The sequence below is a fragment of the Pelophylax lessonae genome (assembly GCF_965119305.1).
Source record: "Pelophylax lessonae genome assembly, chromosome: 2".
In the NCBI taxonomy this organism is placed as follows: Eukaryota; Metazoa; Chordata; class Amphibia; order Anura; family Ranidae; genus Pelophylax; species Pelophylax lessonae.
In genome coordinates this window covers 256,816,128-256,841,051 of record NC_138769.1, presented here as the reverse complement: position 1 = coordinate 256,841,051, position 24,924 = coordinate 256,816,128, and positions in this window count along the sequence as shown.

Below are 24,924 nucleotides of genomic sequence, written 5' to 3'. Positions count from 1 at the left end.
GCATTTCTGTTTTTTCATTTTCCACCAGCTGAGCTGGCTATTTAAGGGGGAGAGATGCTGAGGACAGCTGGAGGTGTATCCCTTGATAACGTGCGCACGCATAAAACGAGTCGGTAAGGGCCTACGTGCTGAGTGCTGACGTCATGCGTCCCACATGCATCCACGTGTTCGGAGTGGCGGCCGCCAATGTAGGTCTGACTGACTTGTTTACCTTGTTATTAATTGCTTTTACAATTTTTTCGGACAAAAACTGTACTGATTAAACGTAAATCTGATGTTGTGTTCACTTACGATACATATTATAGCCTGCACCTCCAGGTTTGGTTGTCCGAAAAGTCGGAATCAGCTGTCGAAAGCATTATACTAACAATCAGATAATCAGCTGATCGTCGTACAAAATTTTACTTCCAATTTTCTTATCGTGTGTACGGGCCTTTACACATCGTGGACATAATTTTCATAGTTGCACTTAATTCACTTAAATACTGTTTAGACTTTTATTCATTATTTTATTGTATTCTGAACAAAATTATAAACGCAACACTTTTGTTTTTGCCCCCATTTTTCATGAGCTGAACTCAAAGATCTAAGATTTTTCTATGAACACAAAAGACCGATTGTCAAACCCAGGCAAATGGTAGTCACAACAGATACTGACTGGTTTTGGGAACCCCCCCCCCCCCCAATACAGTAAAACTGCACATTTTAGAGTGGCCTTTATTGTGGCCAGCCTAAGGCACACCTGTGCAATAATCATGCTGTCTAATCAGCATCTTGATATGCCACAACTATGAGGTGGATGGATTATCTTGGCAAAGGAGAAGTGCTCACTAACACAGATTTAGAAAGATTTGTTAACAATATTTGAGAGAAATAGGCCTTTTGTGTTCATAGAAAAATCTTAGATCTTTGAGTTCAGCTCATGAAAAATGGGGGCAAAAACAAAAGTGTTGCGTTTATAATTTTGTTCAGTGTACATATAACTTATCACTTTTCTTAAGCACTGCACTTATACTATTTTTGTACACCTGAGAAATTCCTCCTTTCCTGGATCTAAAATCCCTCATCAAATTCCTTCAAATTCAAAAATTTTGCATGGAGTCCACAATATCAGTAACTGCCTCTCAGAGACAAAGGGAATCCATAGCATCTATGGACATCCAGGATGCCTATCTGCATATTCCCATTTACCAACTTCATCCATGTTTTCTACATTTTGCAGTGGCAGATTACCACTTCCAGTTGGTCCAGCTGCCCCTCTGCCCCCGGGGTGTTTACAAAGCAGCCCTGCTTGCTGGTCCCAAACCTCAGGGTATCCAAGTTACAGGCTATCTGGACAACCCTCTACTGAAGTATTCATCCCCTTTGCAACTCCCAGCAAATGTTGAAAAGACAATTCAGCTGCTCCAGACCTATGACTAGGTGATCAATTTAAAACCATCTCCTTTCCAGCCCTCCTTCACGCTAGAATAAAGAGTTCTGAATCTCATGGTCACCTCCTTCAGGGCAGTATTTTCTATCTAATTCCACTGAAGACCTCCCCAACAAAGCATTCACTCAGTATAGAAAAAGTCCTTTATCTGGTCTTTCCCATGTGTCTATCCCCTCAAGCAAAAACGTCCTTGTCCTTGTAGATCAGCACTTCCACTTTCAAGAGGGAAAATCCTTCCTTCTCTTCAATTGAATGCTTTTTTTTTTCAACAGGCATAAGTCTGTCAGGCTGGGTTTGTCAATTCTGGGAAGATGGTCAAGAGGGGAAACCAAACTGCTGCACTGGACATTTTTTTTCAGGGACACACAATTTGGGTACAGTCTGTCGGGACCTGGATCACCTGCTGGTGTCACTGTGGTTCCCAGAAAGGAAGGTTGCAGTTCCGGTGTCCACCAGTGGGTGTCTCCCAGCAGCCAGCAGATCCGAATAATCTGTCCCACATGGAAAGGTATTTAGTTCATTCTCTACTATTCCTTTGTGCTTCAGTGTTTTGCCCGGCTAGCCACTTATTGCTTTTTAATCCTGAGCCTGATGCTGCTCCTGTCTTGTACCTGTACCTTGTACCCTGGTTCCTCATGTCTGCTCCCCTTGTTCCTGATATCAGTCCTGGTTCCCTCTTCCTGATTGTCCCTTTCTTCTCCAGTATTACCTTGTTTGTCTGTGTTTCTCATTTCGTATATATTATGTTTTTATAGTTAGACTACTTTTAAGGTATTTTGTCACTTGGTTTATGATTTACTTCTAGTTTCAAATTCGTTTGTGTATTCTGTTTGCTGATGTTTATGATTCAATAGATTTTTATTAAAGTTTTCAAAAGAAAAAACAGAACATATAAATCGTAAGGAACTTACAACAGGAATACAAAAGACAATTATCAAGGAACAGATTCAGGAGGAAGTCCAGGAGCCCCAAACAGGACCTCCTAGATCAACCTGAACAATGTGGTACAGTGTCAAAAACACAGTGCACCATCATCAGCGGTGGCTACCCCAGTAGAGCCATCTTATACAGATATGCCCATATCCCTTCAATGACAGGGCTGCAGGAAGGGCATCCACAACTCGGGCACCCCTATTTGGATCAAACTGCACCCACGGCCAGCAGCCCCGACACCTCCAAGAAAATACAAATGGACACATAGTGCAAGCTAGAGGTAACCAACTGGTAGAAATATACTGTACAATATAGGAGGAATAATCAACAACAAAATTGAAAGATCCAGATAGAAATCCATTGTGAGTTCATCACAGAAGGGAGAGAAAGAGAAAGTGAGGGAAAATTAAGAGAAAGAAAAGAGAGAAAAAAGAAAAAAGGCAGGTTGGAAGGAAGGGAAGAGATACCATCAATCAATAGACCAGTTATGCATGTACAACTACAGCGCATATAATTTATATGAAATTGGGAATGTGGGGATCCAAAATACCAACACCTGTAAGGGGAGCTGATTAAGTGGGTGGATATATTTGCGTCCATGTTGACCATTTGTGTGTAAATGAGTGTAGGGAGTTAATGTTACAAGCAATCACTCTTTCGTATTGGTGGTGCACTTTGACCCTGTCTATATCTTCAGGGACATCAGGCGCCAAGTTGGTTTTCCCATTTAGTTGTAATGGTTATACGGGCAGCCATAAGGATATGGAACACTACAGTTCTGTATTGGAACAAAATGTTATCCAGTTGGAGGTTTAATAGAGCCACATGTGGGGCAGCAGGAACTAGGATGCCCGTGAGGGAGGAAATCAAAGCAAAAACACTCCTCCAGAAACTGTCCACATTGCGGCATTCCCACATAAGGTGATAGAGTGAACCTTTATGTCCACATCCCCTCCAACACATATGGGAGCAATTGGGGTATACAGGTCCCTCTCAAAAAATTAGCATATTGTGATAAAGTTCATTATTTTCTGTAATGTACTGATAAACATGAGACTTTCATATATTTTAGATTCATTACACACAACTGAAGTAGTGCAAGCCTTTTATTGTTTTAATATTGATGATTTTGGCATACAGCTCATGAAAAACCAAAATTCCTATCTCAAAAAATTAGCATTCATCCAACCAATAAAAAAAAAGTGTTTTTAATACAAAAAAAGTCAACCTTCAAATAATTATGTTCAGTTATGCACTCAATACTTGGTCGGGAATCCTTTTGCAGAAATGACGTCTTCAATGCGGCGTGGCATGGAGGCAATCAGCCTGTGGCACTGCTGAGGTGTTATGGAGGCCCAGGATGCTTCGATAGCGGCCTTGAGCTCATCCAGAGTGTTGGGTCTTGCGTCTCCCAACTTTCTCTTCACAACATCCCACAGATTCTCTATGGGGTTCAGGTCAGGAGAGTTGGCAGGCCAATTGAGCACAGTAATACCATGGTCAGTAAACCATTTACCAGTGGTTTTGGCACTGTGAGCAGGTGCCAGGTCGTGCTGAAAAATGAAATCTTCATCTCCATAAAGCTTTTCAGCAGATGGAAGCATGAAGTGCTCCAAAATCTCCTGATAGCTAGCTGCATTGACCCTGCCCTTGATAAAACACAGTGAACCAACACCAGCAGCTGACATGGCACCCCAGACCATCACTGACTGTGGGTACTTGACACTGGACTTCAGGCATTTTGGCTTTTCCCTCTCCCCAGTCTTCCTCCAGACTCTGGCACCTTGATTTCCGAATGACATGCAAAATTTGCTTTCATCCGAAAAAAGTACTTTGGACCACTGAGCAACAGTCCAGTGCTGCTTCTCTGTAGCCCAGGTCAGGCGCTTCTGCCGCTGTTTCTGGTTCAAAAGTGGCTTGACCTGGGGAATGCGGCACCTGTAGCCCATTTCCTGCACACGCCTGTACACGGTGGCTCTAGATGTTTCTACTCCAGACTCAGTCCACTGCTTCCGCAGGTCCCCCAAGGTTTGGAATCGGTCCTTCTCCAAATCTTTCTCAGGGTCCGGTCACCTCTTCTCGTTGTGCAGCGTTTTCTGCCACACTTTTTCCTTCCCACAGACTTCCCACTGAGGTGCCTTGATACAGCACTCTGGGAACAGCCTATTCGTTCAGAAATTTCTTTCTGTGTCTTACCTTCTTGCTTGAGGGTGTCAATGATGGCCTTCTGGACAGCAGTCAGGTCGGCAGTCTTACCCATGATTGCGGTTTTGAGTAATGAACCAGGCTGGGAGTTTTTAAAAGCCACAGGAATCTTTTGCAGGTGTTTAGAGTTAATTAGTTGATTCAGATGATTAGGTTAATAGCTTGTTTAGAGAACCTTTTCAGGATATGCTAATTTTTTGAGATAGGAATTTTATTTTTCATGAGCTGTATGCCAAAATCATCAATATTAAAACAATAAAAGGCTTGCACTACTTCAGTTGTGTGTAATGAATCTAAAATATATGAAAGCCTAATGTTTATCAGTACATTACAGAAAATAATGAACTTTATAACAATATGCTAATTTTTTGAGAGGGACCTGTATCTTGGAAAGCCTCACCGGTGTTAAGAAGCTTCTATGGAGAACTTTCAGATTCATATCCCAGTGGTTGGCGCTACGTGTGTAAGAGAAGTTGGAACACATGGCCTTACTCCCGAATGCCAATGGGAATTGAGTTTTCAAGTCCATCTCCCATTTAAGCATGAAAGAGGGTTTGATAGTGGTCTGGGGGTATTGCAAAATCTTGTAGAACCAGGAAATCCCCTTTTTATTAGGTGGTACCCAAAGTCATAAAGTCCCACACCTTTGCAAAGACAGGGACATGGGTAATGGGATGAGCTCTGTAAAAGGACATTTTTTTGAAGCAGGGTATATGTTTTTGACAGGGAGGAGCAATGCACCACTTCTGAAATATTGGTAAATCCCCTAGCTGTCCAATCAGGAGTGCGTAGAGACGGGATTAAATGTTCTAAGGCTGATATTGGGATAGGGATCTGTTTGAGGGGATGAGAATGTGGTTTGAGACTGGCTACTTGCCTCCAAGCAAGAACAGAGACCTGCATGGAGGGCAGGAGGGAGAAGTGGTGAGAGAGATCTACTTGACTGGCGCACAGCCAGGGCTGTAGGCCACCCCTTCCTACAACTAACTTTTCAATTTGCACCCATGATTTGTCGGAGTCTGGATGAAACCAAGCTTGTAGCTGGTCTAGAACTGCCGCTAAATGGCAATTCTTCAATCCCAGCAGAGCTACTCCCCCCCATGGATTTGTGTTTGCTTAACATGCTATATGATATCCTTGGCTTCTTACCCTGCCAGATAAATTTACGTAAGTCTTTATTTAATGCATGGAACAGAGCATCAGGGAGCCCTATAGGGACGGTGTTGAACAAATAGAGCAGTCGGGGCAAAAGTAGCCTTTTAAAAGCTGCTATGTGTACTATACATGATATTTCAAAAGTGTCTAAGTGGAGAAGTTCTCGTCTAAATTCCTTGAGGAAAGGCGGGAAATTATATTGGTACGTTTTAGGAGTAGGAGCCACCAATTTGATACCCAGATAGGTTAAACTATTGCTGGTCCACTGAAACTGAAATTGTGCTGTAAGGGACATCGCCATTGGTTTAGGGAAATTAATGGGCAACAGAGACAACTTAGACACGTTGAGTTTGTAGTAGGAGACAGAACTGAAGCAATGCAATTCCCTCTGCACTTCCTGCAGGGAAGAAGCCGGATCTGTGAGGGTAAGGATGACATCATCCGCAAATAGTCCAATTTTATGGGAATGGGCTGCTCCTGGAATGCCGGTAATAAGGGGGTTAGCGCGTATGATGGCGGACAGGGGTTCCATGAGTAGGGAGAAGATTATGGGGGACAGGGGGCATCCCTGCCTAGTCCCATTAGAGATACAAAAGGTGTCCGACAGAGCACTAGATGTGTAGACTCTGGCCGTGGAATATGTATAGAGAGCCATAACTGCAGAGCTGATGAAACCGGCCAGGCCAAATTTGTGTAATACCGCTCTGAGATATCCCCAGTGTACTCTGTCGAACGCCTTTTCAGCGTCCAAAGTGAGAAATACCGTTGGTACCTTCCTCCTATCCACAAGATGTAAAAGGTCAAACATCCTACGCGTACCATCAGGGGCCTGCCTGACCTTGACAAACCCCACTTGGTCGGTGTGTATGAGGGAAGGAGTAATGTCCGCAAATCTATTAGCTAACAGTTTGGCATATATTTTCAGATCCGAATTAAGTAACAAAATGGGTCTAAAATTTTGTGGGTGATCCGGCTTCTTCCCCGGTTTGGGAAGAGTAACAATAGTTGCTTAAAGCATTTCAGGGGGAAAGGAGGAGGAGCGCGCTGCTTCATTGTACATATCAGTCATAGTGGGGATCAGGGTATCAGCAAACAATTGATAATATTCCGCTGAGAACCCATCAGGGCCAGGGGATTTTTTAGGTGCTAAAGAGTGAATGACTCCTCTGATCTCTAAGGAAGTAAAAGTGGCATTAAGCAAAGTTAGGTTTTGGGGCGAGGCTTGCGGGAGGTTAATAGACTTAAGGAAGTCATCAATAAGGGGTGTAGTGGGCTGTGGAGTAGATTCATCACCGCTCAAGTTGCATAAAGCATGATAGTACTTTTGAAAAGCATTAGCTATAGCTGTGGGAGAATATACTAGTGACCCCTGGGTGGGATCTGTTATGGAGCTCAATTTGGCCTTAAGTTGGCAGGATTTCAGGAGAGAGGCCAGCAGTTTACCCGCCTTATTCCCGTGGGAATAGAATTTGGCCTTACAACTTTTGAGGGAGCGCTCGTGCTCATTAAAAAGATGCATTGGAAGCTCCTGCCTGATTTTAGATAGCTCGGTCAGGAGCTTCTGAGAGGGTGTGGACTTAGTCTGGCATTCTAAGTGTTTAATTTGGGAAAGTAATGAAGTGCCTGCGTCCTCCTCCTTTTTTCCCTTGCCGCAGTCTGAATTAGCAATCCCCTGCTGACCGCTTTATGAGCGCACCAAACATTAAATGCATTATATTGAGATTGTAGATTAATAGCAAAATATTCCTTAAGATGAGCACGTAGCTTTCCCAGGACCGATTTCTGAGATAGTAAATAAGTGTTGTTGCGCCATAGAAGAATCAGGGATGGTTGGCAGTCATCTCGGACTTGGAGTGAAATGGGGGCATGGTCTGACCAAGTGATGGAGTGTATCTCGGCCTTAACATTCTTTTGAAGGAGTGAGCAGTCGACTAGAAACAGAAACAGGTCCAGATGGGAGTATGTCCCATGTGCGGCAGAGAAAAAAGTAAAATCCTTATCCGCAGGATGTAGGCACTGCCAAGGGTCATAAAGGTCTTGGGCATGCAACAGAGGTGCCAGAGAGGGGAGTCTAGCAGTATTAGGGGCAGTAGAGTCCATGGGGGGATGGAGAGCAGAGTTTAAGTCCCCACAAATGAGTAAGTCACCCTTGCGGAAACGTATAATTTTTTTCAATAGTTTATGCAAGAAGGACAGTTGGCCCATGTTCGGTGCGTACATGTTGACAATAGCGTACGGAACATTGTTGATCTCGCAGCACATCATAATATAACGCCCATTGGTATCTATGATGGTATCCTGGTGTGTAAAGGCCACAGAATTTTTTCTTCTCAGGGGCATTTGCACAAATTATGAGGGGTACTTCTTGTGAGAGCATTTAGGAGCCTTATCTCGATGGAAATGTGTCTCCTGGATGCACAGTACGTTAGCATGCTGAGATACGGCCTCCGAGCACATCAGTTTCCTCTTGAAGGGGCTATTTAAGCCATGCGCATTTAGTGGAAGTACATTAATGGCCATGGTGCTAGTGGGAGAATAGGATGGTGAAAGCAATGTGACCTAACACGCGTGGAGTGTGAGTCATGTATTGGTGTTTAGAAACAGTACCTAGGTCCACAAGAGCAGCTTGATGGAGAAGTGCTTGAAAAGAGGTAGATTGGAGGATCAGCTTTGACGGTGTAAAAATATATGTAAATCAGCGCTCACAGGGGGTGCGACTCTCTGTAGTGGCAGGTGGTGGGGGTTGGCAGTCGGATAAGAGACGGTAAGATACTGGCACATAAAAGGGGAAGCACGTTGGAGGAGCTTTGGGATGGGGTAAGATATTCCAGTCTCTGTGCTGGTCGATGTTAGGCTGTCCTCGGTGCAAAGGGGAGGGGAGTGGGAAGTAGAATCCACTTGTCCCGGTGGATGAGTGGGGGGAGGGGGAAATAAAAACAGTTACTGGGCAGGGCAGCACTCAGGGCTGCTATCCGGCTGAGCGAAGCGGCTCGTAGTGTGCATAAGGAATGAGGGGAGAAGCGCCACTGGAGTGCTGTATAAAAAAGTTTTATTAGTTAACAACAGGCTGGGTAAGGGAAAACTCACATCTGTGGTTGAGTAAAGTGGACCCTGTGTTGCCCTCCGTGGGATGGTCAGGTGGCTGGTCGCCTTCTCTGTGCCCTGGTAGCGTCCGATCGTCCGGGAGGAGTCCGAGGTTGAGCTCAGGCAGCTTCCAAATCGGGACAGCTGGGGAGATGCAGAGAGCTTGTGATGGCGGCGGCCGGCAGCGTCTGACGTCACGGGTAGTCCTGGTCTGGTGGGCGTGTCCGGTTCTCACAACATGTTTCAGAGTCTGCGCTGGATGCCGTGGTGAAGCATGCGCACTCCTTTGTCAAGTGTCCGGATATGGGGTAACAGGAGGAGTTTATGTAGGAGGTAAAGGGGGCGTGAATCATATTAAAAGCGGCAATGTTCTTAAGGAGGCGATGCTCTCGGTGGACAATAGGGGAAATAAAATACAAGGTTAAAATGTCCAGGAGTAGGAAAGTCCATGTTGAACATTTAGGGGATCAAAAGGAATGTAAAAAGACCATCTCTTAGCAACCCTAATGGATCGGTCTGTAACATATGGGGCAGAAATAATTAGTTAAAACAATATACCCAAAGCACATTCTTATGGGGTACATGGGAATGTAAAAGGACCATCTCTTAGTAACGCTGGTGGGGTGGTCTGTAGCATATGGGGCAGGAGTGAATTGTTAAAAAGCAATATACCCAAAGCACATTCTTATTGGACACATAGGTGAATGTTTTGGGCTATGCAATAAAAAGCGACAATATGCGGCTTATGTAAATTAGTATGGACATATGCCGATCATAGGCGATGGAAAATATAGGGTCTAGTATTAAAGTTTGATAGCGGCTGGGAGGTACTGGTGGCTAGAGAGGAAGGTGTACCAGTGGGTCATTAAAGGTATGGGTTGTGGTAGTTTTGTTTGGAGACGGGGGGGGGGGGAAGGAAATGTAGGAGTGGAAAAAGGGGGGGGGGAAAGGGGGGGGGAAGGGAGGGGAGGGAGGAACAAAAGGGGAAGGGGGGGGCGTGGGGGTATATACTTACAGGTGATGTTCTTGATGGGCAAAATTATATAAGATATAAATGACCTGAAATAAGGACAACAAGAGGTTAAGAAAGTCTAGGTCGTGTAGGCTAGAGAATAGTATTTATGTCTTGTTCCTCGTTAAGTCCGGTGGGGCTGAGTGTATCCAAGGTGTATATCCAGAACGTTTCGCGTTCACATAGTAACGCGAAACGTTCTGCTGGCGGTAAGGTGTTGGGGATGGATTCGAGGACCCACACTTTGAGTCCAGCGGTGGATTGATGATGGAATTCTAGGAAGTGTCGTGGGACACTATGGAGGTCGCACCCTGTCTCGATATAACGCCTGTGTCTTCCGAAGCGTTGCCTGAGGGGGCAGATGGTGCGGCCCACATATAGCTGGGGGCATGGGCAGGATAGGCAATAGACTACGTAGTCAGTGGAACAGTTGTAGAAGTCCTTAAAGCTGTAGGTGATGCCCTTGTGTGTGAAGGATTTCTGACCATGTTGGATGAAGGCGCAGGTTTTGCATAGTGCCTTTTTACATTGAAAGATCCCTTTCAATGGTATAAGGCAGAGGGGATTGGACTTGGGATTTTTGAGCTTGCTGGGTGCAATTTTGGCTTTGAGTGATGGGGCCTTGCGGTATGTGATTCAGGGTTTATCCATAATGTTTGCTGAGAGGAGGGGGTCCTGTCTGAGGATGCCCCAATGTCTGGAGAAGATACTCTCCATTTTTTTGTGTTTCCCATGAAATTGGGTGATGAAGCGGACTGCAGTTGTAGGTTGAGTGTTTTCTTTTTTGGGGGGTTTTCCAGGTAGGTATGTGGTGTATGCTGTATCTATTAGATCATCTGGGTAGCCTTTATCTTGAAATTTCTTTTTAAGATGGATGCTATGGGTGTGATAATCAGTGTCTCTAGTACAGTTTTGTCGTAGACGGCAAAACTGGCTTTTGGGGATATTGTTGATCCATAATGGGTGATGGCAGCTTTTGTAATGAAGGTAAGAGTTTCCTGCAGTGGGTTTTGTGTAGTTGCATGATATGATTGAGTTACCATCGTGGCTGAGTTCTAGGTCTAGGTAGGCCAGTCTGTCCTGGTGCCATGCGTGGGTGAATGATAAACTGAAGGGATTGTTATTGCAGTGGTCTACGAAGTTTTGGATGGTGCTGGGCGGACCGTCCCAGATGATGATGAGATCATCGATGTACCGGCCATAAAATACCAGGTGTTTTGTGTATGGGTTGTTGTGTCAGATGGAAGTGTTTTCCCATAGGCCCATTGTCAGGTTGGCATAAGAGGGGGCAAAATTGGCGCCCATGGCGGTGCCGGTGGTTTGTAGGTAATAGGTTTGTTGGAATAGAAAATAATTGTGGGTTAAGCAGAATTTTATGGCGTCAGTGATGAATAGGGCTTGTGCCGGGTTGAAAAGGTTGTCCAGTGATAGGAAGTGTTGAACTGCGGTCAAGCCCACCTCATGGGGGATGGAGGTATATAGAGACGTGACGTCTAGGGACAGACAGAGATAGTGCTCCTCCCAGGTGTAAGGTTGGAGGAGCTCCATGAGGTGGGCCGAGTCTCTGATGTAGGAGGGGAGGGATTGGGCCAATGGTTGGAGGAATGTGTCAGCATATTGAGAGAGTCCGCTGGGGACACTATCCATAGCGGCGACTATGGGTCTGCCTGGGGGAATGGTGGGGTGTTTGTGAATTTTGGGGAGGTGATAAAAATATGGTGTTTTGTAGAAACTTCTTTTTAGGAAGTTGGCTTCCTTCGGTTCTATGATTTTGTCATGGCTGGCTGCAGTGATGAGTTTTTCCAAGTCAGCTTGGAATTCTGGTAGTGGATCTTTGGATAAGGTGGAATAAGTGTTTCTATCTGAGAGAAGACGAAGGGCTTCGTCGACATAATCTGATTTATTTTGTATAATTATGCCGCCGCCTTTGTCTGCCGGTTTGATAATGATCTCTGTGTTTTGCGTAAGGGTTTTGAGGGACTGTCTTTCTCCATGACTGAGGTTGTGTGGTATTCTCTGGCGGTGGGTTTGGCTGTTAGAGTCGCACATTTTTTGAAGGTCGGCGAACACCATCCTATAAAAGGATTCAATATAAGGCCCTTTGGATCGGGTAGGGTTGAATAAGGATTTGGGTCGCAGTGTTGTATGTTGTATGGGTGGGGAGGTCTGGGGATGTTGAGTATAGAGTAGTAGTTCTGAATCTATGTCAATGAATGAGTCGTCTGTGTAGGTTGAGTAGTCTAAGTCATTGACGGAACTGATGAACGAGGAATTTTGGTGTGTGACTTGTGTGCTGTCAGGCACCTAGATATTGGTGGGAGTTGGTGGAGGGGGGTTACTGTTTTTGTTAGACTGTATGTTAAAGTGTCTGGTGAGTGTAAGTTTCCGGATGAATTTATGAAGATCTTTGAACAGCTGAAATGAGTTGGGGGCTATGGTGGGTGCAAATGAAAGGCCTCTGCTGAGGAGGGAGAGGTCTTTGGTGGAAAGTTGGTATGAGGACAAATTGAAGATTTTCACAGTTTCGGGAGTTTGTTTTTATTGATTCTGCGTCCGCCTCTACACCCTCTTCTGTGTGTTTTCGTTTGAGTCTTTGTTTTCGGGGGGGGGGCCTACTTTTAAAAAAGAAATAGAGCCGGGATTGGAGGGTATGGGTATATCACCTACTCCAAAGTCTCCAACAATGATGTGTGTGTCTTTGGAGGGTGTAGTGGGTGGTGGGTTGGCTGTACAGAGTAGGTTGGGGTTGGGGGGCTGGGAGGTTTGGGACTGCTGGATGGGTTGTTGGGGTTTATTGGGGGTGAGCTTATTGGGGCACTGAGAGGTGGGATGAGTAGGCGTTGTGGTGGTGTGTAAAGCTGATCCATGTTTGGGGTTCAGCTTAGTGGGTAGATTTTTCTTTGATTTGAGGGGCTGGTGTGGGGAACCTGATGATATGGGTTTGGTGGGTCTGATGGGGCCACTGGTGGTGGGTAAGGATTTCCGGGGTAAGGGGGATGTTTTTTTATTATTTAATCGGAAGTTTTTGGTGAGATCCAAATCCGGGTCTAATAGGGACGGAATGTGTGAATGGTCCTTCCAGGTAAATATTTTGTTGGTTTGGTAATCTTGTAGGTCTCGTGTGAATTTACCCAATTTGATTTTAATTAGGTGGTCTTCTTGTTTTTGGGTGTTCCGCTTTAGTATCTCTAGCCAGGAGTTTGGTACATTCTGTTCGTATGAGAGAATGTTTTGTGTCAGTATTTGAATGTGGTGGACTGATTCTTCATATTTGATTACTCTTTGTTTTGAAAGGACTGCTAGGAACTTAACAGTACAGAATTCGGCTATCCCTTGCCATTCTTTGAGGTGAGTGGAATCGAGGAAGGAACAGGTGGTCAATATTCTGAGGCCTCTGGGTGTGATGCTACTAGAGATGTACTTGGAGAGAAAGAAGTTGTCCCACCAGTGTGTGTTGGCTGAGTGGATCAACCATCAACTAATGACCCAGACCTAATCTCGGAGGTAGGAGTCCAGGACAACCTGGACTCTAGCGATCACAGGATGATCACATTTAGCGTAAATAACAATATAGCAAGGCAAGTGGGGAACATAAGAACCCTTAACTTCAGAAGGGCAAACTTTCCAAAATTGTACTTGTTGATGGAAAGGGTAAACTGGGACCGAACCCTGGGATCCCTGACCACAGAGGAAAAATGGGAATGCTTTAGGAACATATTAAGCAAAGGCATCTTGCAGTGCATTCCTATGGGAAATAAATTTAGAAGGGACAAAGCCAAACCTGGCTGGCTAAACCGGAGCGTTAAAAAACTTATTAGGGGAAAAAAATTGGCCTTCAGGAAATATAAATCAGAGGGCACAGTATTGGCTTTCGACCAATACAAGGAGGCAAATAGGAAGTGTAAACACAAAATCAAGATGGCTAAAATAGACTTTGAGAGACAAATAGCGGAGGATAGCAAAAAAAACCTAAAGAAATTCTTTAAGTATATCAACAGCAAAAAAACTAGGGCAGAGCATATTGCACACATAATTAACAATGATGGGAGGATGGTTACAGAGGACACTGAAAAAGCAACCGTGCTGAATGCTTTTTTCTCATCAGTCTTTACACAGGAATCGGAGGGGTACACTGACCATGACTGTATAGTTAGTAGTAATACACAGGACTTGCCACTATGGCTAACAGAGGGTGAAATCAGGGAAAGGCTGGATAAACTCAACACAAACAAATCACCAGGCCCGGATGGCATACATCCGAGAGTACTCAAGGAACTCAGTAAGGTTATATCCAGACCACTGTTCCTGATCTTTGCGGACAGTATTAGGACAGGAGATGTACCAGGGGAGTGGAGGAAAGCTAACGTGATTCCGATATTCAAAAAGGGTCAGAGGCATATACCGGGAAATTATAGGCCTGTCAGTCTGACATCAGTAGTATGTAAACTTCTGGAGGGGATGATAAGGGACTATATCGTAGAGTTTGCTAAGGACAACAGCATCATCAGTAGTAACCAGCACGGGTTTACAAATGGGCGTTCTTGTCAAACCAATCTCTTAACATTCTACGAGGAGGTGAGCTGTGAGCTAGATAGGGGCAGACCAGTGGATGTGGTGTACCTGGATTTTGCTAAGGCGTTTGATACAGTTCCCCATAAGCGCTTAATTTATAAAATAAGGTCTGCAGGTATCGACAGCAGGGTTTGCTCTTGGATACGGAACTGGCTAAAAGGGCGTGTCCAAAGGGTGGTAATAAACAGCGCATAGGTAGTAAGCGGGGTCAGGTAGTAAGCGGGGTCCCCCAAGGCTCAGTCCTGGGACCAACCTTGTTCAATTTATTCATAAACAGCATTGAGGACGGGATCAGTAGTTCAATATCAGTTTTTGCAGATGACACAAAATTAGGCAGGGCAATAACAGCACAGCATGAAGCAGATATCCTACAGAATGACCTGGACAAAATAACGGAGTGGGCAAAGACATGGCAAATGAGGTTTAACGTGGAGAAATGTAAGGTTTTACACTTGGGGACTAGAAACATAAAAGCACAATACACGTTAGGAGGGGAACCCTTGGGAGAATCAAAAATGGAGAAGGATCTGGGAGTCTTGGTTGATGATAGACTAGGCAACAGCATGCAATGTCAAGCGGCAGCTGCCAAGGCTAGCAGAATATTAGCATGCATAAAGAAAGGGATGTATTCCAGAGATAAGACTATAATCCTTCCACTTTATAAAACTCTGGTCCGACCGCATCTGGAGTATTCGGTCCAGTTCTGGTCACCAGTCCTCAGAAGGGATGTGTTGGAGCTGGAGAGAGTCCAGAGAAGGGCAACTAAACTAATTAGGGGATTGGAGGACCTTGATTATGAGGAGCGTCTGCAATCGCTTGATTTATTCTCCCTGGAGAAGAGACGCCTGAGGGGGGACATGATAGCAATTTTTAAATATCTAAATGGGGATCTAGGCTTAGAAAAAAAGCTGTTCAGTCGAAGGGATTGCATGAGAACTCGGGGGCATACAATGCGATTAGAGGAGAAGCGTTTTAACCTCAGGCAACGTGGGGGGTTCTTTACTGTTAGGGCTACAAGATTGTGGAATTCTCTACCACATGAGGTGGTTTCTGCGGGTAGTATGGTGGCTTTCAAAAGACTCTTAGACGTACATCTCAAGGATCAGAACATTCAGGGGTATGCAAGATGATTACAGCCACACACATCTACACAGGTTGAACTGGATGGACTTTTGTCTTTGTTCGACCTCGCCAACTATGTAACTATGTAACCTTTCTAATTTTTTGAAGGAGCCACATAATGTTTGTCTTGTGGCTCTGGGGAGGGTGGGGGTGGCAGAGAAGAGATGACTGGGTAACGTGGTGTATAGTTTATCAAGGGTGTTATACTTGTTTAATTCTATCTCATCTAGGAGATCCATGTTATGTACTGGGTGATGGTGAAACCAGTCTAGTGGGTAGTCCGATGTAATTGGGTATAGGCTAAAGGTCAATGGAAGATGGATGTTGGGACTGGTAAGGGCCTCTATAACTGGGGCTGGGTCAGGGGTATGAGGGTAAAATAGTGACTGGGGGGGGGGGGAGGGGGAAGCGAGGGGGGAGGGGCTGCAGGTGGGTGAAGTGATTGGGGTGGTATGGAGCCGCTTGCAATGAGATATCTCAGGTAAGTGGGCCTAAAATCAAATGACTGGGAATAGGAGGTAAACTACGCATATATATACACATGTGCATATGTATACTCATGCATCCATATGTGTCGCGCATATACAGTGGTATATATGTATATGTGGCAACAATATAACAATATAACAGAGAACAATCACAGTGTTGGGAACAGATGGAGGATTAAGGGAACAGATCAATACAAAATCACAGCAGTATAAGTTACATACATAGGTATTGCAGGTATAGAAATGCCAACTGTAGATGTGGAGTGGGGGTGGAACTGCCTTGTATCTCCCGTGAGGGGTTACGGTATGGCTATAAGGGGATGCCAAACCAAAATGGATAGGGGCATGTATATCAATAGGAGAGAGCACTCTGTCCTGTGGCAGCCAGAAAGTTCTGCTTCAGAACACTGGAGATAAAAATATATGTAAATCAGCGCTCACAGGGGGTGCGACTCTCTGTAGTGGCAGGTGGTGGGGGTTGGCAGTGGGATAAGAGACGGTAAGATACTGGCACATAAAAGGGGAAGCACGTTGGAGGAGCCTTGGGATGGGGTAAGATATTCCAGTCTCTGTGCTGGTCGATGTTAGGCTGTCCTCGGTGCAAAGGGGAGGTGAGTGGGAAGTAGAATCCACTTGTCCCGGTGGATGAGTGGGGGGAGGGGGAAATAAAAACAGTTACTGGGCAGGGCAGCACTCAGGGCTGCTATCCGGCTGAGCGAAGCGGCTCGTAGTGTGCATAAGGAATGAGGGGAGAAGCGCCACTGGAGTGCTGTATAAAAAAGTTTTATTAGTTAACAACAGGCTGGGTAAGGGAAAACTCACATCTGTGGTTGAGTAAAGTGGACACTGTGTTGCCCTCCGTGGGATGGTCAGGTGGCTGGTCGCCTTCTCTGTGCCCTGGTAGCGTCCGATCGTCCGGGAGGAGTCCGAGGTTGAGCTCAGGCGGCTTCCGAGTCGGGACAGCTGGGGAGATGCAGAGAGCTTGTGATGGCGGCGGCCGGCAGCGTCTGACGTCACGGGTAGTCCTGGTCTGGTGGGCGTGTCCGGTTCTCACAACATGTTTCGGAGTCTGCGCTGGATGCCGTGGTGAAGCATGCGCACTCCTTTGTCAAGTGTCCGGATATGGGGTAACAGGAGGAGTTTATGTAGGAGGTAAAGGGGGCGTGAATCATATTAAAAGCGGCAATGTTCTTAAGGAGGCGATGCTCTCGGTGGACAATAGGGGAAATAAAATACAAGGTTAAAATGTCCAGGAGTAGGAAAGTCCATGTTGAACATTTAGGGGATCAAAAGGAATGTAAAAAGACCATCTCTTAGCAACCCTAATGGATCGGTCTGTAACATATGGGGCAGAAATAATTATTTAAAACAATATACCCAAAGCACATTCTTATGGGGTACATGGGAATGTAAAAGGACCATCTCTTAGTAACGCTGGTGGGGTGGTCTGTAGCATATGGGGCAGGAGTGAATTGTTAAAAAGCAATATACCCAAAGCACATTCTTATGGGACACATAGGTGAATGTTTTGGGCTATGCAATAAAAAGCGACAATATGCGGCTTATGTAAATTAGTATGGACATATGCCGATCATAGGCGATGGAAAATATAGGGTCTAGTATTAAAGTTTGATAGCGGCTGGGAGGTACTGCTGACACATTCCTCCAACCATTGGCCCAATCCCTCCCCTCCTACATCAGAGACTCGGCCCACCTCATGGAGCTCCTCCAACCTTACACCTGGGAGGAGCACTATCTCTGTCTGTCCCTAGACGTCACGTCTCTATATACCTCCATCCCCCAGTTCCAACACTTCCTATCACTGGACAACCTTATCAACCCGGCACAAGCCCTATTCATCACTGACGCCATAAAATTCTGCTTAACCCACAATTATTTTCTATTCCAACAAACCTATTACCTACAAACCACCGGCACCGCCATGGGCGCCAATTTTGCCCCCTCTTATGCCAACCTGATAATGGGCCTATGGGAAAACACTTCCATCTGGCACAACAACCCATACACAAAACACCTGGTATTTTATGGCCGGTACATCGATGATCTCATCATCATCTGGGACGGTCCGCCCAGCACCATCCAAAACTTTGTAGACCACTGCAATAACAATCCCTTCAGTTTATCATTCACCCACGCATGGCACCAGGACAGACTGGCCTACCTAGACCTAGAACTCAGCCACGATGGTAACTCAATCATATCATGCAACTACACAAAACCCACTGCAGGAAACTCTTACCTTCATTACGAAAGCTGCCATCACCCATTATGGATCAACAATATCCCCAAAAGCCAGTTTTGCCGTCTACGACAAAACTGTACTAGAGAAACTGATTATCACACCCATAGCATCCATCTTAAAAATAAATTTCAAGATAAAGGCTACCCAGATGATCTAATAGATACAGCATACACCACATACTTACCTGAAAAACCCCCCAAAAAAGAAAACACTCAACCTACAACTGCAGTCTGCTTCATCACCCAATTTCATGGGAAACACAAAAAAATGGAGAGTATCTTCTCCAGACATTGGGGCATTCTCAGACAGGACCCCCTCCTCTCAGCAAACATTATGGATAAACCCCGAATCACATACCGCAAGGCCCCATCACTCAAAGCCAAAATTGCACCCAACAAGCTCAAAAATCCCAAGTCCAATCCCCTCTGCCTTATACCATTGAAAGGGATCTTTCAATGTAAAAAGGCACTATGCAAAACCTGCGCCTTCATCCAACATGGTCAGAAATCCTTCACACACAAGGACATCACCTACAGCTTTAAGGACTTCTACAACTGTTCCACTGACTACGTAGTCTATTGCCTATCCTGCCCATGCCCCCAGCTATATGTGGGCCGCACCATCTGCCCCCTCAGGCAACGCTTCGGAAGACACAGGCGTTATATCGAGACAGGGTGCGACCTCCATAGTGTCCCACGACACTTCCTAGAATTCCATCATCAATCCACCGCTGGACTCAAAGTGTGGGTCCTCGAATCCATCCCCAACACCTTACCGCCAGCAGAACGTTTCGCGTTACTATGTGAACGCGAAACGTTCTGGATATACACCTTGGATACACTCAGCCCCACCGGACTTAACGAGGAACTAGACATAAATACTATTCTCTAGCCTACACGACCTAGACTTTCTTAACCTCTTGTTGTCCTTATTTCAGGTCATTTATATCTTATATAATTTTGCCCATCAAGAACATCACCTGTAAGTATATACCCCCACGCCCCCCCCTCCCCTTTTGTTCCTCCCTCCCCTCCCTTCCCCCCCCCCTTTTTCCACTCCTACGTTTCCTTCCCCCCCCCGTCTCCAAACAAAACTACCACAACCCATACCTTTAATGACCCACTGGTACACCTTCCTCTCTAGCCACCAGTACCTCCCAGCCGCTATCAAACTTTAATACTAGACCCTATATTTTCCATCGCCTATGATCGGCATATGTCCATACTAATTTACATAAGCCGCATATTGTCGCTTTTTATTGCATAGCCCAAAACATTCACCTATGTGTCCCATAAGAATGTGCTTTGGGTATATTGCTTTTTAACAATTCACTCCTGCCCCATATGCTACAGACCACCCCACCAGCGTTACTAAGAGATGGTCCTTTTCCCATGTACCCCATAAGAATGTGCTTTGGGTATATTGTTTTAACTAATTATTTCTGCCCCATATGTTACAGACCGATCCATTAGGGTTGTTAAGAGATGGTATTTTTACATTCCTTTTGATCCCCTAAATGTTCAACATGGACTTTCCTACTCCTGGACATTTTAACCTTGTATTTTATTTCCCCTATTGTCCACCGAGAGCATCGCCTCCTTAAGAACATTGCCGCTTTTAATATGATTCACGCCCCCTTTACCTCCTACATAAACTCCTCCTGTTACCCCATATCCGGACACTTGACAAAGGAGTGCGCATGCTTCACCACGGCATCCAGCGCAGACTCCGAAACATGTTGTGAGAACCGGACACGCCTACCAGACCAGGACTACCCGTGACGTCAGGCGCTGCCGGCCGCCGCCATCACAAGTTCTCTGCATCTCCCCAGCTGTCCCGACTCGGAAGCCGCCTGAGCTCAACCTCGGACTCCTCCCGGACGATCGGATGCTACCAGGGCACAGAGAAGGCGACCAGCCACCTGACCATCCCACGGAGGGCCACACAGTGTCAGCTTTGACGGTGTAGAACATGCATCCATGAAAATTGACGGTTGTTAAAGAAAAAAGGGAAAAAAAGGAGAATTAAGAACAAAAAACATAACAAGTTCAGTAGCATGCCACAAAAAAAGCTGAGAGTCAGTGCATCTGCGTTTGCAGTTGTGCATATGTAGTGTAAAGGGGGTCACCTCCGGTGAGACCCCTACACAGAACGGTCAGATGGAAAGCCTGTAAGTAGATCAATAGAGAGGGCTATGAAGGCCAACAGGGTGTCAATAAGACAGGGTAGGCAAGTTCAGTCAGCCAACTTTTTCCCACTCAGGTGACAGGCGTGCTGTCAATAGAAAAAAAAATGTATTACAAAGATAATAAAAAGACAAAAAAAACACATATATATATATATATATATATATATATATATATATATATAACATGTAAAGACAAAATCATAGGGTGGCTAACCCAAAAATGACCACATCATGTAAATAGGGTACATAATAGCAAAACAGACAAATGACGTAGAAATAGATACATCTGACGCATTTCTGGAGGTTATCCGTCTTCATTATTGTACATTATTGTGTGGAGTATATAGTACCTCTAGTGAAACAAAACAAAAAGGGGCAAAAATAAGACACCAAAAATATTTAGAGCATAGAGTATCTATTTCTACGGCATTTGTCTGTTTTGCTATTATGTACCCTATTTACATGATGTGGTCATTTTTGGGTTAGCCACCCTATGGTTTTGTCTTTACATGTTATATATATATATATATATGTCTTTTTTTGTCTTTTTATTATCTTTGTAATAAAACTTATTTTTTTTATAAAAAACATCATTACCACTATTTTTTCACTGCTACTTTAGCAGCAAATGATTGTCTAAGACCTTAAAAGTCCCATTGGGGGTTCTCCTTTGGCCTTTTTTGTTTCGGGATGCGGTCTTAACCATTAACTCCCTACTTTCACCAACCAATCCTTTTCATGAAGTTCAATGGGGCTTTTTTTTTTTTTTTTTTTTTTAGCATGCGATTAGAGCCAGAGGCTCTAATAGGTTACCTTTCTAGATGGGAAGATGGCAAGAGAGAGCTCATTCAGAGTGATAAGAAAAAAAAAGGGTGGGCTTGGGCGCAGTGAGCCCACCCAGTTGTGTGACAATAGCGAATGAATATTCGCTATTGTCACAGGGATCTGTGACAGGGATCAGGCGTCTGCCGCCCCCCCCCCCGACCCATGGAGCACCAGCCGCCAATGTCCGCTAATAATAATGTAAGTGAAAATATTATTGTCTTGATATATTCGGGGGGGGGGGGGGGCTGCCAGGGAGGTTGTACAGGGCCCCGTGATTTCTAACAGCAGCCCTGCCGACAGCAGCACTGTATGCTCTATATTTGCTGCACTGTAAAAACTATATTGTGCATTACACCATCCTATCTGATGCATTGTATACACTATGTTGTAATTTGCAGTCCTGACTGCTGCACTGTACATGCTATGCTGCACATTACACAGTCCTGACAACAGCATGCTATTTGCCATGTTGTACATTATATACCCCAGGACATACTAAACGGTATGCTGTATATTACATAGTCCTGTCCCCTGAACTCTATATGGTAGAATATACTTAATAGTGATCAGGGATGGACTGGCCTACCGGGATACCGGAAAATTTCCCGGCAGGTCGCCGGCCCTGGGGCGGCTTTGAGATGGGGCCGCTGATGGCCGCTGCAGACCCGCTGCACTCCAGCGCCGGGTTCCTACGCCAGCTGCTGTGAGCGGCATGACATCATATCCAGCGGTCGGCGGCAGATCTCCTTAACTGCATGATGGTGTCGGCATCCGATCCCTCCTTTCCCTCCCACACAGACGCCAGGTGCCAGCATCATCGCAGCAGCCAGCAGCAGGTTACAACTGACTGAGTGAGCGGAGCCTGAGCTGCCCTGTTGTAGACAGCCAGCCAGGTAAGAGTAAAGGGGCTCTTGTATTGCATTTGGGGGGGGGGGGGGAGAATCAGCATTGTATTAGGGCCCCTAATACAATGCTGATCATTGTATAAGGGGGAGGGGACCGGGATGGGAGGCAGCATTGTATTAGGAGGAGGAGGCTGGGGGGACGGCATTGTATTAGGGGGAGGGGGTTCAGCATTGTATTAGGAGGAGGAAGCTGGGGGGGGACAGCATTGTATTAGGGGGAGGGGGTCAGCATTGTATTAGGAGGAGTGGAAAAGCATTGTATTAGGGGGAGGGGGGGAATCAGCATTGTATAAGGGGGCAGGGGCCTGGGGGGCAGCATTGTATTAGGGGAGGGGGTCAGCATTGTATTAGGGGAGGATCAGCATTTTATTAGGGGGAGGGGGCCGGAGGGGGGTCAGCAGTATATTAGGGGGATGGGAGGGAGATCAGCAGTGTATTAGGGGGAGGGGGGGAATCAGCATTGTATTAGGGGGAGGAGGCTGGGGAGAACAGCATTGTATTAGGGGGAGGGGACCAGGGGGGATCAGCATTGTATTAGGAGGAGAGGGCCGGGGTGGGGGACTGCATTATATTAGGGTGGGATCAGCATTGCATTAGGGCCCCTAATACAATGCTGATCCCTCCTCCTCCTAATACAGTGCTGTTCCCCGGCCCTCTCCCCCCTAATACAATGCTGATTCCCCCCCAAATTTAGGGGGAGGGGGAAACAGCATTGTATTAAAGGGAGGGGCTGGGGGGAGAACAGCATTGTATTAGGGGGAGGGGGAACAGCATTGTATTAGGGGGAAGGGGGGAAACAGCATTATATTAGGGGGAGAGGGCTGGGGGATCAGCATTGTATTAGGGGGAGGGGGCCATGGGGGGGAGCAGCATTGTATTAGGGGGAGGGGGGAATGAACATTGTATTGAGGGGGTGTGAGGGGGTCAGTAGTGTATTATATAGTGGGGAGGGGGGTCAGCAGTGTATTAGATAGTGGGGAGGGGGGGGGTCAGAGGTGTATTAGATAGTGGGGAGGGGGGGTCAGAGGTGTATTAGATAGTGGGGAAGGGGGGTCAGCAGTGTATTAGATAGTGGGGAAGAGGGGTCTGCAGTGTATTAGATAGTGGAAAAGGGGGGTCTGCAGTGTATTAGATAGTGGGGAGGGGGGTCAGCAGTGTATTAGGTAGTGGGGAAGGGGGGTCTGCAGTGTATTAGTGGGGAAGGGGGTCTGCAGTGTATTAGATAGTGGGAAAGGGGGGTCTGCAGTGTATTAGATAGTGGGAAAGGGGGGTCAGCAGTGTATTAGATAGTGGGGAAGGGGGTCAGCAGTGTATTAAATAGTGGGAAGGGGGATCAGCAGTGTATTAGATAGTGGGGAAGGGGAGTCTGCAGTGTATTAGATAGTGGGGAAGGGGAGTCTGCAGTGTATTAGATAGTGGGGAGGGGGGTCAGCAGTGTATTAGATAGTGGGGAAGGGGGTCAGCAGTGTATTAGATAGTGGGGAAGGGGGGTCTGCAGTGTATTCGATAGTGGGGAAGGGGGTCTGCAGTGTATTAGATAGTGGGAAAGGGGGGTCTGCACTGTATTAGATAGTGGGGAGGGGGGTCAGCAGTGTATTAGATAGTGGGGAAGGGGGTCAGCAGTGTATTAAATAGTGGGAAAGGGGGGTCTGCAGTGTATTAGATAGTGGGGAGGGGGGTCAGCAGTGTATTAGGTAGTGGGGAAGGGGGGTCTGCAGTGTATTAGATAGTGGGGAAGGGGGTCTGCAGTGTATTAGATAGTGGAAAAGGGGGGTCTGCAGTGTATTAGATAGTGGGGAGGGGGGTCAGCAGTGTATTAGATAGCGGGGAGGGGGGTCAGCAGTGTATTAGATAGCGGGAAGGGGGATCAGCAGTGTATTAAATAGTGGGGAAGGGGGTCAGCAGTGTATTAAATAGTGGGAAAGGGGGTCTGCAGTGTATTAGATCAGGGGTTCCCAAACTTTTCAGACCGCGACCCCCAATATTAGATTGCTGACGACCCGCGACCCCGACCCCTCCCCCTCGTATGTAAGATTTGCGATTTGGTTACATACTGACAGAGCTAAAACAAAAAGGAACACAATCGCTAAGCCAGGCTATTTTATTAACAAATTATGGACAAAAACAAATACATCCATAACTGTGAAATGCTTACAGACAGAATACGAACAAGCTGCCGACCAGAAATGAAGTATTTTAAGTTGTTTCCACTGTTGATAGGAAAATGCGAGTGATGGCAGCGGCGCCTCTATCCATGTCATATAGTGCGCGCTCCACTCCGCACAAACACTTGGATATGCGCTTCATAAAAGCTAACATTTATCTGGTTAACGTTAGAGTGAGCGGCCTCTTTCTTTAAACAAATTTGTTTAGGCTTTACAATAAATATTGTTTATGGGCTAATTAATGCCACAATAATTTGTTTATTTTATTGGCTAATTGTATTTTTCATTTTTGTTTTGCACTGAATACCATTGAATATTTTCATTGAATGCATTAAATATTTGCCGTGCACCGCTATGCCAGAAAAACGTTAAGAGCCACCTATTTTTTTTATAATAAAGGGTTTCTATTTCCTATTTACGCGAAATCTACAGACGCAAACAGACAAAGTGTAATAAAATAAAGACCTAAATGTGTATTTCGGACTTTTTTTTTCACCACAGTCTGAAAGAAGACATGTTATTGAAGACAAATATCCAAAAATCTCAAAATTGACCAGTAAAAAAAAAAACAATGT